Below are 15,081 nucleotides of genomic sequence, written 5' to 3'. Positions count from 1 at the left end.
CATGACTGAATGAAGGGGAAGGAGTGAGCTTCTCCTTCATGGCTGCTAACCCAGCTATCCCACGGAACCCTGTGATCCAGTGCGACACCACTGTGCTTTCCTCTTTGTGACCCTAAGAGATGTCCTAACCAGACTGGACCAAAAGAGAGACCCAGATGACACCACCTCCTCCACTGGCTCCAGTTGAATCCCACCCATCACCTGGCATGTCAGTCTTTGTAAATCCCACTCCCTTATGTCCTTTTCTCCCCACACCTTCTTTCTTTTTTTTTTTCCTTCTCGCTCTCCTTTTGCCTTCTGTTTAACAAAAGTCTAGTTTAGCCAGCCAAGATTGCATATTTTATGACATTCTGGAAGCCTAGGAGCAAAGAGGCAACTAAAAGTAAAGCCCGAACCAGCCCAATGCCGGCACAAGTTTACCATGTCTCAGAACGGCTGTTAAGACCAGGTGCTGTGCCTGTGTTTTTCTATCAGCGAGAATGCAAGTGAGAGTCAGCACCAGAGACAGAAACTGCATTTTCTATCTTTTCTGTTCTCTTCTTTCCCCATGTGTGGGTTCGTATTGTTATGCCTTCTAGGAAATGGGACTGGACTTTAATAGCAACACATTGACAGCTCCAGCCCACCTCAACTAACTTCTTCTCTTTTCCCCATAAAGGATGGTTATTACCAATCTTGATATAATCTAAGACAGTCAAACAAGGGTTTTTCCCCTTCTAAAACCTCTCTGCAGCTAAAGGAAAAGGGAACAAGAGATGTTGTTAAAACAAAAGCTTTATTTAATATTTTACACATCAAACACTTTTAACTGCTTTTCCTTCTTTTTCTGTATCTTCTATAAAAGGTTAAAAGGGTTTTCAATGATTTTTGCCAAGGTACTAAGCAGGCTGAGGTCTCTATATACCAAACGCTGTCTAATATTGGACAGTGACTGGGTTACATTAACACCTTTGTCTCTCTGTAGGCATGGTTATATTACTGAAATATGGGAGCCCAATGTATCAGATGCTGTCAACAGGCACAAAAGTAAGAGTTCCTGCCCCCACACTACTTAAAACTTTAGACAAGAACAACATGCAGAAGGATACAGTCAGAATATGTACAACTCCATATACATTTAAAAAAATACATCAACTATTCCCAACTGCTCCTTGACTGATGTTAGCGAACCCGTAAGAACAATTACCCTCCACAAAATTTTATTTTGCTGCAAACCTTCAAAACTGTAGTTACATTAAGATATAAACCTTGATCATTTAAAGAAGATACTCACTGTGCTTGTATTTGTAAGGAAATATGCCTATAGGAAGACCATTGCCCTCAAATGACAAGCAACCATATATAACAGATGAGGGGTAGAATACATGCACAACACCCTAGGATTCGTTCACTGGAAACTTAGATCAGTTACGGTTGCCTGACATTTCTTAAAATGCATATAAAGTCTAGAATTGTGTGCCACTGTTTCTCCTCCAGCTATGTGACATATTAAGTTATGCCCTCACACCATTTAAATTCTCAAAGCTGTCCTCACAAATACCCAGATAATTGCTGGAAGTATAACATATAAAATATGTATAATAGCAAAATATAGTGTAACTCTTACTCTCTCCTAGCACACAATCAAGCTGTTTAAAAAGAGACCATATCAGGCAGTTCAGAACCAACATTTAGATTTTGGAAGGGGAAAAAAGGGCTTTACAAGCCCTCTTAAATTAAAACATTTTAATAAAATTTAAGGGTCAGAGAAGACAGTTGGAATGTAAATAGTTCTCTGCAGGGTTAAGAACCCAAATATTACAGCACTGTAATAGTACTAGAGTAAAAGAATGAGATAGCTTGAACAACGATCACTGCTCGCTGTCACTGAGTGAGATGCAAAGAGTAAAGAGCACAATCTGAGATAAGTGAGATTTTTTTAAATTCAGTTCAATCATCTAAACTGTCATTAGCGACAGATAAGGATATTTAAAAATATTTCAACGTAAATGACATTCTGAAGATAACTGGGGAAGGGGTGGGGAAAGAACACCAACCACCAATAGGGTTTGACGCTTAGAGGCTTCATAAGTAGAATACTATTAGGCTTAATTTAAAATAACCTAATGTGCTAAGACATGTTAGTGATATTTTCTTTCAAATTAGATGAAGAAAAAAATGGCCATACTGGGATCACACATTAGCCTTTCAGCTCTGTAGGCCCCAAGTTCAGTTTCACAGGTGAAAAAGTTAAATGGTCTCAGTCTAATTCTCTATAAGCATCCATAGCTGGCAAGTTTTGTGCAGCTCTATGTATGACACTGCATAGAAATTTGAGCTCTTTGCATCTAACAAATTTCATCTTTAAAAGTTGTTTGGATTTTATACTGGTAAAAGGCATTTGACTGACATCTGTGATGAATGAAATCCCCTGTTTATCACAGGGTGGCAGCAGGGAACTTTGTTCTGTCAGCATGCTTCAACCCTGATAACAGGGAGGACAGACTTCATCTGCAGGCAAGAGGGATAGTTCAGTCCTCGTGGCCTATTCAGTGCTTGACCTCTACCAAATAGTCCAAAGCATGATGATTAGTTTGGTCTAAGAATGCTGGAACTGAACCCCAAACTTATCTCATACAGGGGTCATCAAATATCCATTAAATGGGAACATCTTTTAATCCCTTCACAGCTCGGCTGCATTCAGAATTGGTGGCCTCAATGTTAAAGACTTCGTAGCTCACTGGTAAGGCCATGAAGCATTCAGCCCCAACTTAAGGGGTTGTAGACATATATTTTATATACAAATAATGTTTAAGATTAAGCACTTAAGTTAGAAAATGTCAAAACTGAGGTTACCTATACAACCTTAATTTGACCCTGTCATAAATATAAAGGGAAGGGTAAACACCTTTAAATCCCTCCTGGCCAGAGGAAAACCCTTTCACCTGTAAAGGGTTAAGAAGCTAAGACAACCTTGTTGGCACCTGACCAAAATGACCAATGAGGAGACAAGATACTTTCAAAGCTAGGGGAGGGGGGCGCGGGGCACAAAGGGTTCTCTCTGTCTGTGTTTGCATTTGCTAGGACCAGGGCAGGAATGCAGGTCAGAACTCCTGTAAAGAGTCAGTAAGCAATCTAGTTAGATATGCGTTAGATTCTGTTTTGTTTAAATGGCTGTTTGTTTAATTAAGTTGTGCTGAATGGAATGTATATTCCTGTTTTTGTGTCTTTTTGTAACTTAAGGTTTCGCCTAGAGGGATTCCCTATGTTTTGAATCTGATTACCCTGTTTTACAGAGGTGATTCTTTTACTTTTTCTTTAATTAAAATTCTTTTAAGAACCTTATTGGTTTTTCATTGTTCTTAAGATCCAAGAGTTTGGGTCTGTGTTCACCTATGCAGATTGGTGAGGATTTTTATCAAGCCTTCCCCAGGAAAGGGGGTGTAGGGCTTGGGGGGATTTTGGCGGGAAAGACGTTTCCAAGTGGGCTCTTTCCCTATTATTTTTGTTAGATGCTTGGTGGTGGCAGCAATAAGGTCCAGGGACAAAAGGTAAAATAGTTTGTTCCTTGGGGAAGTTTTAACCTAAGCTGGTAAAAATAAGCTTAGGGGCATTTTCATGCAGGTCCCCACATCTGTACCCTAGAGTTCAGAGTGGGGAAGGAAGCTTGACAGACCCCCTTCTGCATTTGCATGTGGATCGTTTTTAGTTACATGATCACAAACCTTTTCTTCCCCTCACATGGATTTTCAACAGGACCTTCAAATAGACATCACAGACCTCTTCCACTTGAGTTAAAGGAACAAAAAATAAGAGAAGTAGGCTGTTTTATCTTTTATGTGGCTCAGCCCCTAATGGATATACTATACACACTTTGCCAATGGATAACCATTTGTGAGATAGCAATGGAATGTTTTGCATCACAGCAGAATTCCTGGGTTCTATTCTTGGGTCTGGGACCAGAGAGGTCTAATCATCAGAGCAGTGGTTACCAATGGAATACCAAGAACACAGATGTGGTGCATTTATTCTGAGAGGAAGCGTGGCTAAGTGTTAAAACTTGGGTCTGTCACATTAGAAACCCATGTTTTATTCCCAGCACTGTCTGGTGTAGCCTCGGCTACCTTATTTGTCAAATAAGTGAATGCCTGCCTCCCAAGATAGCAATGAGGGCTTGGCCAGTATATAAGCATTGGGAATTGCTCATAAAAATTAACAGCTGTCAATGGAATACGGGAGATCAAAACTCATGTCTCCTAGCTCCCAGCCCTTTACACATAGGCTAAATATTTTTAATTTTAGTGATGGGGGGGCGGGGGGGAGGAGAGTCACTATGCGGGATATTTTACCTGATACGTGGGCAGGTATGACAAGGCAGATGTGAGTGTCATGCAACATGCATAACACTTAGCAAGTCTTAACATCTGCCAAAACACCACTAACAGATTCTGTTTATGCTAGATCATGGTGATATGCACAGGGAAATTAGTGCAAGATCACTTTCGTAGGTGCTAAGAAACTGGCCGATTTTGGTAATTAAAATATCTGAAGTTATGTAAACTTAAAATGTAAAGCTGATTAATTCACCAATGTCCACCGTCAAAACTATCCATACTGTTAAGCTTAAAGCAGAATGTTATTTGTGTGTTAGAACTCCCTACCAATGCAGATAAATAAGAGTGTAACAGCTTGAAACATTCTGTATGGTTTAGGGAACATTTGGCTAAACAGTTCATTAAAAATATTACATGTTGTACCAGATATTTAGCTGAGAGTTTTTTGGCAAGTCAAACCTAAAGCACAGGAAGTAAAAATTAACAAATTTTAGCATAAAAGATCCTTATATCTTCATCGCTGCTATTTATGAAAGAATTTGTACACATAAATCAATGTACACATAAAACATTAAAATTGCTTCATTGTTATTTGCCAACCTTTTTTAAATAGACAGTAAATAGAGCAACTAAGTTCTTGAACTCCAAGCAATGCTTTCTGAAAAAATGTGAATTGAGAAATTCTGCACCTGCAGTAATCACTTTACCTAATGGCAAGCAAAGTCATCTTTGAAATCCTTCATGAGTTAGAGAAACTCACCAGGAAAAGTGAACAACTGTAGGAACTGCTGCAGTCATATTAAAAACCCTTTGGATTCCAATCTGTGACCAAAAATGCTGTGAGAGTAGTTCTCTGATAGATATCCCATTATACAAAACACTGTGGTAGTATATACACATGATTCCCTGGGGTATAAATCAACATTTCCCAAAGAAAAAAGGTAATCACTGATTTAAAGACATACCAAGTGTACAGCACAAGCCCAATTCCAGAGAATAAGAAAAAACATGGTGAACATGCTACTTTGAAAAGTAACTAGAACTGGCATTGTTGATTTCCAAGTTTATTGCTTCTCACTGAGCAACTGTGGTCGAAGTTTACAGACAAATGAAAGATTTCTCTTTTTTTTTTTTTAAAAAAAACCACCACTTCTGCAAACTCAACCTGGGATATGAAAGTGAATCAAGGATGTTTCCTTCTGCATCACTACCAGAGATTTTGTCAAGGCCAAATTATGCCCTCCCTTATACCTGAATATCCATTGTCTTCAATGAGCTACATAACTATAATTGCTTGGTCCTATAATGGGGACTTGGTCCAGTTTCAAAGAGGACTAGATCAAAGCATATTAACAAACTCTTAACTCATGTCAGCGGGGTCCATGTGGACAGTTAGTCTGCAGAAAATTAGTGCTGTGCAAATTCACACCACAGCTTGCCATAAACTAATTGTTCATGTAGACAAGTCTTCAGTAAATAATTCTTTTAATTATGCATAAACTGGATTAGAATCCAACTCACTCCTTACACTTTTTCAGAGGTAAAAGTTTCCATAGTCTTCCCTCCAGAGAGAATGGAAATTGTGTAGACTTGAAGGGGCACTCGAAGAGTTCTAAACATTTTATCATAACTCCTTTTCCGAGAGCTCAAATCCTCACAACCCCTCCATGAGCACTTATATGAGAGTAAATTTCAAAATACTGCACATCTTCCTGCACCAATTAAGCCCACTGAGTCAGAGCAGAAACTAAACCCCCCCCAGTACAGAAGCTTAATTTGGGAGGGAGGGGTGGAAATCTTCCTCCCTGGTTCTAGTTTTGTACGACTCCTGTGTCATGATTTATGCTTTCCGCTACCGATAACGACAAGTAGAAGGTGGTGGCTGAGGGTAAGGAAATTGGAGTGGCAGAAGTCTTCTCCTCCTTTCATGGGTAGCTATTAGCATTTAACACACGAACTGCAAGCTAGGTAAGTGGCCCTTAAGCCTATATATGTTAAAGCATGTTAAAAGAACAAAGATTACTTAAAGTCAGGTACTCAAAAGTTAGGAAATGCCAGAGTTAGGGAAGCTAGGCAATTGGCCCTTAAAGGAAATATAAAACAGAAGTTTTTCGCATACACAAGTGCAAGTGAAGTAAATGGGAACTACAGCTGCATGAAAAAATTCCAAAAGAACATTCTTCCATTAGGAAATATTAATCCTTCAAAATGGACACATTCTATAGGAATATGTCTATTTCAACAACATTTCATTTTAAAAAAAAATCTGAAATTAAGTATTTTGGTAAGATCTTTGATCAACATTTCTAACTTACCAGAATGAATATTTTTTGTTTCAAAATTTTAATTTTGTTATTTAAATTCATGTGCCTACATTGTAACAAAACAAAAAGTTACAAAATAATGTGATAAACTAAAATAGAAAATACTTGTTCCTAGTGTTTAAAGGAATTGTATTGTTTGTCTGATGGCAACCAATTACACCAGAGCTTCTTGCATTAGTACATTCTCCAATATACAACTGAGCTTCAGCCTGAAATAGACTCTCCTGCCCGTTCTGTTTGGTGCACAGGAAGGTTAATCAATGAAAAAACCAGAAGTACAACAGCATGTGACTTGGGCAAACTAAAATATAGAGACTACATTTTCATCTTAACAAAGACTGAATATAAGCTGCATAAACATTCGTGTCTAATAAGACAGATCTCCTGTGAACGTAAAACAACATTTTAAAAATATCAATTCACATCAAACAAGTCTTTTTTTTTTTTTTTTTTGCAGGGCTGTAGAAGAATTTCTTTCTGCATGCTTGCTCTTAATGTTGCCATATGGTACTTTTGGATTTAATTTTTTAATACCCAGGCCATTATCCATTATTCCATGCCATTGCAGAATCATACTAAATCTCTGTACCATAAGAACCCTTCAGAGTTTAGCCCCAGTGTGTCCACCTCATTGCTTATTTTGCTTTATTTTGCTGCCATGCTTTCCTTCACTTGAGCCATTACTCTGATTCCTGGATTAGATTCAGTGGTTTTAGAAGGATTTTTTAATGCTTACATTCATGACCTCTGCAGCTATTCACCTGCCTAATCCGTCACCCACTAAATCTTGAGGAAAATTAACCCTTTGTGTTAATTACTCTCCTCCCTAGTAAGCATCCTCTCGACACTGCACCACCTATTTAAAGAAACAATCTTTACTAGTTATCAATAAGCAGATGACAAAACATTCTGACCAAGTACTATGAGATATACACACACATCTAATCTCTCACTTTCGTAAATGCACAAACTTAAACTGGGAAAAATCGTGCACCAGATTGTAATTTTTTCATTTTATTTTTTATATGATACCAATAAGGACAATTACAAATGACCAGTTAGCATACCAACCAAGCAAACAAAACTAATTACCAAATCAATACCTATTATTATTAAAGCAATTAGAATACCAATTTCAAAACCAGTTACCAATTAAAATTAAAAATGTAAAATCAAAGTCAAAATCAAAGTGAAATATTTCAGTTGACCTCAAATTAATTTTCGGGAAATTCAGTTTCACAGAAAATTGTGAATTTTGACTTCTTGTGGTTCAGAATAAAAAATTTTCAAAATGTTAGAATTTCCTGCAGAACAGAAATTCCAAGTTTTGACCAGGTCTCAAAAGAACTACTGTGCTCTGAACACATGAAATGCTATACAAATGTTAAGCACTGTGATGGTATCTCAAGGCGCATGCCTAATATTCATGGATACTTGACAATACTTCTGTCTTAATCTGTGCCTCTGATCCTAGTGTATAAAATGTGCTTAGCACCTCACAGATGTGTTGTGAAGATACATTTATTAAAGTTTGTAAAGCACTTCAACAATACTCTTCGAGCACACACACAAGGAAGTTACCTGTAGTCAGTGCGGGATTTGGATAGTATCTGATAAGGAAGGCCTGGGGCTACACAATGAATGATGAGGCTGAAAAGTTATACTGAACTGCTACCCTTCCAGTGAGCTTCATCCATCCTATGAACTCAGTGAGATAAGGATCCTGTGGGAAATGCAGTTTATGATTGTGTATTTAATGCATACATACAAAAGGGCCAAATTAAGGTTACACAGGCAACCATTAATTCAGGCGTCTAAATTTTTAATGTTTGAACTTTAGTGTTCTTTTAATACAGTTGTTTGCATATTAATTTTTTTTCAATAGCAAACTAAAAAAAACTATCACGTGACAGACATCACACTGACTCCCACATGACATGGTTCATCAGAAGGTTTACAACTTTCAGATTCACAGCTTAGACCTCTGTCCCTCAAGCTAACAAAGTAACTGACAGCAGCAGTAGTCAGTCATCCTCTATGTGGACAAGCTGCTAGAGGGAGATGAAGCACACATTTAGCCAATAAGTGTCATAGTTATTTGCTGATAGTAAAGGAATGTTGAGACTCAGGAATCCTGACTTCCAGGTCAGGTGCTGAATGGAACATGTTACAGTGACCAATTACAGACCCATGTGGCCCCTTCCCCCCCCCCCCCCCCGCAGTCCTAACCCCTTACTGACCTTGCCAACCCTGCTTCTATTCCTCTCTGCTCCTTTTGCCTCCCAGTGTATCCTTGTTCTCCCTTCTATTCCCCCTAAGCCTGCATCCCCCAGCCCTTCTGTTCCTTACTCCCTTAGACCTGGACTATACCTAAAACTTAGGCCAACCTAACGCCCACTGTCAACACAGCTAAATTGATGGAAGAATTCTTCCATCAACCTAGCTACTGGCTCAGAGAGGTGGATTACCTTCACCAACAGGAAAACCCTGTCCATATATGTAGGAAGCATCTAAGCTACAGTGGCACAGCTGCAGCACAGGCATAGGACAAGTTTACACTACAAACACTACATCGGCGCAGCTGCACTGTAGTGCGTCTAGTGAAGACGCTTCTATGCTGACAGGTGAGAGCTCTCCAGTCGGCATAATTACTCCACCTCCATGAGCATCTCCTGCCAACATAGCACCAGTGTAGACAGCGCTTAGGTCACTGCAACTTGCGTCACTCGGGGGGTGGCTTTTTCACACCCCAAACGATGTACGTTATATCGACATCAGTAGTAGTGCAGACAAGCCCGGCGTCTTAGGCAGCTTCTTCTTTCTCATCTATGCTGCTTGGGCATCAGCAGCGGGAGCACTGAAAGCACAGGAGAGTCTCCCTCTTCGTTTTGTGAAAAAAAAGTGTTTGCCCACGAGTGATAGGGTGTTTTTGTCATTTATCATTTTTCCGTGAGAGTTCATTCAAAAACATAGTGATTGCCTGGTTTCACCCAAGTAGCTGTTGTTGGGGCTTTTGATGCACTGGATGAGGCACTGACAGGACCCATGGATCTTGAAAGGCATATGTGCGGGGGAGGGCGGGGGGGCATTGATTATCTTAGCAGTGGAGATGTGCCTACAGGTTTTGCATCTGTTATTATAGCAGGGTGTGTTGTCATTTGAGTTGGTGTGTCCTGGTCTGTGGGGAGACTGATTCTGATGATGAGCTTGGATAGGTTGGTGGGTTGTTTGAAGGTCAGAAGAGGAGGTTCGGGAAAGATTTCCTTCAGAATGTGGTCCCCATCAAGTATGGCTTCCAATTGTTTGATGATATCCCGTATGGGTTCCAATATAGTGTCCAGGTTTTCCTTTACTGAAGCAGATTCTCTCAGGGCATTTGGGTGGCCCGTTCCATGATAAGATTTACTTCTCTGGGTGGAATATCCTTGTTGTGAAGGCTGGTTTTAAGCATGTTAAGGTGTGTATCCTGGACTTCCTCCTCAGAGCATATTCTGTGGTACCTGAGTGCCTGGCTGTAACGAACAGATTTCTTGGTGTGTTTGGGATCTGTGGAGGTAAGTGTGATGATCTGTGGGTTTTTTGTATATAGCTGTCTGTAGGGTTGCATTGTTGAAGCTGATTCTGATGTACGGGAGTATTCTCAACAGAGTTTGATGGACGAGTGGTGGTGGTTGACATTCTAGTGGACATCTATAAGGCAGTTTAGGTCCTCTGTCCAGAGGATAAAAATATCATTGATGCATCACAGAACCATATTACCTGATATACATTTTTCCAGAAATTCTTCTTCAACATGGCCCATGAAGAGGCTGAGGTATTGGGGAGCCATTCTAGCATCCATGGTTGTTCCTATGGCTTGGGCAAAGTGTTTGTTGAATATAAAATTCTTATGGGTGGGGATGAAATGGGGGTGGGTTCGTGAGGGGTAATGTAGTAGAGATTCTTTTGGAGTTGTCTGGGGAAGGATCTGATATCCTGAAATCATTGGGTGAATTGTGGTGTGGGATCTTCTTTGAATTCTCTATAGTAGGTTGTGTCGGACAGTTGTCGGTTAGCTTCACGGATGTAGTTATCATGGTTGAGGATTGATGGTGCCCGCTTCGTCTGCTGGTTTGATCACTATCTGGTGGCTGGATTTCAGGAACTATATAGCTGTTCTCTCAGCAGTGGAGAGATTGTGATGGATGTGATGTTTGTTAAAGATTTTACAATCAATTTTTTTTCCCTTAAGCAATTAGTATAAGATCAAGTACGTGATTTCATCTCCTGTAGGGTATCCAGTTACATGATTCTTTTGACTGTCAGTGGGGAAGTGGGGTGTTGTCGTCTCTGTTGTGAAAGAATTCTTTGAGGCAGAGTTGGCGAAAGAGTTCTTTTAGTTCTCCACATTAATATAGGATCAGGTTCTCTGGTGGCGGAGAAGTTCAGTCCCTTGGAGAGTACAGATAATTCAGCTCCACTTAGGGGTCACCTTGATGAAGTTGATGATGATGGAGTGCTGTGTAGTGTCCATGTGGTGGGTTTTGGTGTCATGGTTACACAGCAAACCTGGTACGTGAGGCAATCAAGAGTGGACGGGATCCTACTCTGAGGCGGATGGAAGAATGAGGGGCTAGGGTTACAAAGCAAAAAGGTGAAGACATACTTGTTATGTATACATGTGCTTGTTCACATGATTTAAATTATTGTTCATATATGGACAAAGCTACAAAGTCTCAGTTGTGTGATTTGTGCATGCTGTACCCTACAGTATTTTCCAATGATCACAAAACAGGAATACATCTTTGTAATTACTCAACTATTTGCGATTCTTTCTTCTAGCATTGTGTCTGCGCTTGCAAATTGTTCATAAAGCAGTACAGCATGTTTGCTAATTGGTCTGAGTATGTATGTCCATATACCCCTTATTCTACAGCCCCATCCTACAAAGTGGCAGATAAGGCTTTGGGGAAAGAAAACAAACCCTAGAAGTAGTCCCTGCCTGTGTCCAAGACCACCTCTCTGAGCTCCTTTCCCAATTCATCCGTGCTCAAGAGTCCATTAGGTACAGGCCTGACTAAATATGTACCTAAATGCATATGCTACAGTGTGGGTGAGTTAGTTACTCATAAGCTTCTTATAGTAACTAACTCTCCCACATCACACTAAGTATTTAGGTACATATTTAATAACCTAACTGGGAATTGAAAAGTTGGATGTGAGAAAGTTAATTTATTTGAGAACATTTAACTGTTGTATTCCCTGTCTTAAAACATGTAACCTTAATACTTCATTAATAGTTTGGTATTAGAAAAAGAACATTCAGAAAGTTGAACATGTGAGGAAAAAGGCTGGTGATGATAGACATGCTAGAATAACCTGATACATAGTGACGGCTACTAGGAGATGCACAACAAAAGAGCAACACATTCTAAGCACCGTGAAAGTTCTGTTCTTGATTTCTTTCTCTGTATCTCCCACTTACACAATTGTCTTCTTTGCTTTGCCCCATCAATGGGTACTAGTGGCTCTTTCTGTTTTTCTCTAACCATTCTTGTCAAGCGCATATTCTAAACTGACACCAATTTTCTTCATATCATCCTTCAGCATCTTGAACAACCTTTGTCTAAGTCTTCCTCACAACCTTTGTCCTGTGACTACCAGCTCTTGTACTCTCTGGCCAACATATACTCCAGCTGAGGCCTTATCAGCATGGAGTAGAACAGAAGAATTACTTCTTGTGTCTTGCTTACAACACTCCCACTAATACATCCCAGAAAGATGTTTGCTTTTTTTGTTAGTGTTGACGAGGGCTGTCAAGTGATTAAAAGAATTAATAGCGATTAATCATGCTGTTAAACAATAACAGAATACCATTTATTTAAATATGTTTTGATGTTTTCTACATTTTCAAAAATATATTCATTTCAATTACAATGCAGAGTATAAAGTGTACAGTGCTCACTTTATATTTTTATTACAAAAATTTGCACTGTAAAAAACAAAAGAAATAATATTTTTCAATTCACCTAATGCAAGTACTGTAGTGCAATCTCTTTATTATGAAAATTGAACTTACAAATGTAGAATTATGTATCAAAAAATGGCATTCAATAATAAAACAATGTAAAACTTTAGAGCCGACAATTTCACTCAGTCCTACTTTAGCCAATCACTCAGACAAACAAGTTTGGTTACAATTTGCAGGAGATAATGCTGTCCGCTTCTTGTTTAGAATGTCACCTGAAAGTGAAAACAGGCGTTTGCATGGCACTGTTGTAGCTGGCATCGCAAGACTGCATGGCATGCCAGCTCCGTTAAAGATTCATATGTCCCTTCATGCTTCAACCACCATTCCAGAGGACAATTCTCCCCCAAGGAGTTCAATAACAAATTTAATGAATGCATTTTTTTTTTTAAAATGAGCATCATCAGCATAGAATCATAGGACTGGAAGGAACCTCGAGAGGTCATCTAGTCCGGTCCCCTGCACTCATGGCAGGACTAAGTATTATGTAGACCAGTGGTCGCCAACCTATGGCATGCGTGCCAAACACGGCAAGCGAGCCAATTTTTAATGGCACGCTGCTGTCTGTCGGACCCAGGCAGACAACAGCGTGCCACTAAAAATCCTGCCCGGACAGGCCTGTTCTTTTCCGCCCCTCCGCCCACCGCTCTCTCCTTGCAGGGCAGGCAAGCTTCCCCCTCCCCTTCCCCCAGTGTGCTGGGTTCCTGCCCCTCCTTCTCTCCCTCCCTGCGGCCGATCCCTTGCTATGAGCAGGAGAGGTAAAAGCAGAGCAGCAGCACGCTCTCTGCTCCGGGGACCTTGGGAAAGGGGGTGGAATCAGGGCATATTCCCTCCAGCCCCCTGCTGTGAGCCGCCCAGGGTAGGGGGCTGGGAGCACCCCCACAACCCCAGCCCAAACCGCCACCCCTCTGCCCTGACTCCTGCACCCCCTTCACACACCCCGAGCCCTCTGCCCTCACCCCTGAACCCTCCTCACACACGCCCAGCCCTGACTCCAGCACCTCCACACATACCCAGCCCCCCCCAAGCCCCTGCCCCGACTTCTGCATCCCCCACACATCCCCAGCCCCCCCACACCTCCCACATCCCCACTCCCACCCTGAGCTCCAAACGGGAGCTCCTCCACACACTCCCCACGTTCCTGCCTGCACCCCTCGCACCAAATGGGAGCTGCCCAGATAAGCACTCCACACCCAAACCTCCTGCCCCAATCCTGAGCCCCCTCCCTCATTCTAGTTCCTCGCCAGACCCTGCACCCCAACCCCCAGCCTGCTCCTTCACCCCCAGCCCTGTTCTCAGCACACTCCCACCCTTATCTCAGTGCAGATAGAGGAAGAGAATTGCTAGAACCATGGAGAAGGTAGGTACCTACTCTATGTGGACAGGGCCGGGACTCTAGACCGGCAGCGGGCTGAGCGGGGCCCGCAGCCGGAACCCTGGCTGGCAGGAGCTGGCAGACGGAACCCCAGACCGACAGCAGGCTGAGCAGCAGCGGGCTGAGCCACTCAGCCCACTGCCAGTCTGGGGTCCCAGCCACCGGCCCCACTCAGCCCACTGCCGGTCAGGGTTCTGGTTGCCTGCCCTTTGCAAGCCGGGGTCCCGGCCACAGGCCCCGCTCAGCCCGCTGCTGGCCTAGGTGAACAGAACCCCAGGCCGGCAACAGGCTGAACAGGCCGGCGGCGTAAGATCAGCATTTTAATTTAATTTTAAATGAAGCTTCTTAAACATTTTGAAAACCTTGTTTACATATGAGAATAGTTTAGTTATATAGACTTATAGAGCTCAGAGACCTTCTAAAAAATGTTAAATGTATTATTGGCACGCGAAACCTTAAATTAAAGTGAATAAATGAAGACTCGGCACACCACTTCTGAAAGGTTGCCGACCCCTGATGTAGACCATTCCAGACATGGAAACATGTCCTCTGGAATGGTGGCTGAAGCATGAAGGGGCATACGAATGTTTAGCATATCTGGCATGTAAATACCTTGCACCACCAGCAAAAGTGCCCTGCGAATGCCTGTTCTCACTTTCAGGTAACTTTGTAAATAAGAAGCAGGCAGCAGTATCTCCCGTAAATGTAAACAAACTTGTTTGTCTTAGCAATTGGCTGAACAAGAAATAGGACTGAGTGGACGTGTAGGCTTTAAAGTTTTATGTTATTTTGTTTTTGAGTGCAGTTATGTAACAAAAAAAAAATCTACGTTTGTAAGTTACACTTTCACAATAAAGAGATTGCACTACAGTACTTGTATGAGGTGAATTGAAAAAACAAACTATTTCTTTTGTTTATCATTTTTACAGTGAAAATATTTGTAATAAAAAAAGAATATAAAGTGAGCACTGTACACTTTGTATTCTGTGTTGTAACAGAAATCAATATATTTGAAAATGTAGAAAAACATCCAAAAATATTTAATACATTTCAATTGGTATC

The 15,081-nt window shown here is 41.1% G+C and overlaps 1 protein-coding gene across 4 annotated transcripts in view; it reads right to left on the bottom strand.

Annotated features, from left to right (window-relative positions):
* The window catches only part of KLHL2 (kelch like family member 2), a 104,947-nt gene that overhangs the window by 68,238 nt on the left and 21,628 nt on the right, over nt 1–15,081 (bottom strand). The window contains exon 1 of one of the 4 annotated variants that reach the window (XM_077815434.1): nt 8,219–8,236. The exons of the other annotated variants lie outside the window; for them this stretch is intronic. The gene's annotated coding sequence lies outside the window, so the exon portion shown is untranslated. Of the gene's footprint in view, nt 1–8,218; nt 8,237–15,081 lie in introns of those variants that run through there. 4 annotated transcript variants of the gene reach the window in all.

This window comes from Eretmochelys imbricata, chromosome 4 (assembly GCF_965152235.1).
Source record: "Eretmochelys imbricata isolate rEreImb1 chromosome 4, rEreImb1.hap1, whole genome shotgun sequence".
Lineage (NCBI taxonomy): Eukaryota > Metazoa > Chordata > Testudines > Cheloniidae > Eretmochelys > Eretmochelys imbricata.
Note: the sequence above shows the minus strand (reverse complement) of the source record. Positions and strands in the feature narration are given on the sequence as shown.